Source organism: Adiantum capillus-veneris, chromosome 21, assembly GCF_014529385.1.
Source record: "Adiantum capillus-veneris isolate H3 chromosome 21, ASM1452938v2, whole genome shotgun sequence".
NCBI classification, from domain to species: Eukaryota; Viridiplantae; Streptophyta; class Polypodiopsida; order Polypodiales; family Pteridaceae; genus Adiantum; species Adiantum capillus-veneris.
The window spans coordinates 148,982,360-148,982,646 of record NC_140951.1 but is presented as its reverse complement, the minus strand read 5'-3'; positions in this window follow the sequence as shown (position 1 = coordinate 148,982,646).

Below are 287 nucleotides of genomic sequence, written 5' to 3'. Positions count from 1 at the left end.
TACTTCCTTGCCAAACATAGCTGAGCGCATACATCTTGTGCAACAGCTTTACACGGAGTTCAAGAGCAAGGAAAAGTTAGAAAGATTAGCAAAGCATGCAAGAGTGGAAGCCAGCTCTTCTGAAGCTGCTGTTGAACCAGAAATCATTCTTAGAACAGAGCCTGCAACGTCATCCGTTGCTACATTAGACCTCTCTCAACTACCACCTATTTTACACCTTTTACCCGACACAGCTGTCTTCACTATCCAAGCTCCACAGCTAGGAGAGGGAAGATGGGCACATGTGA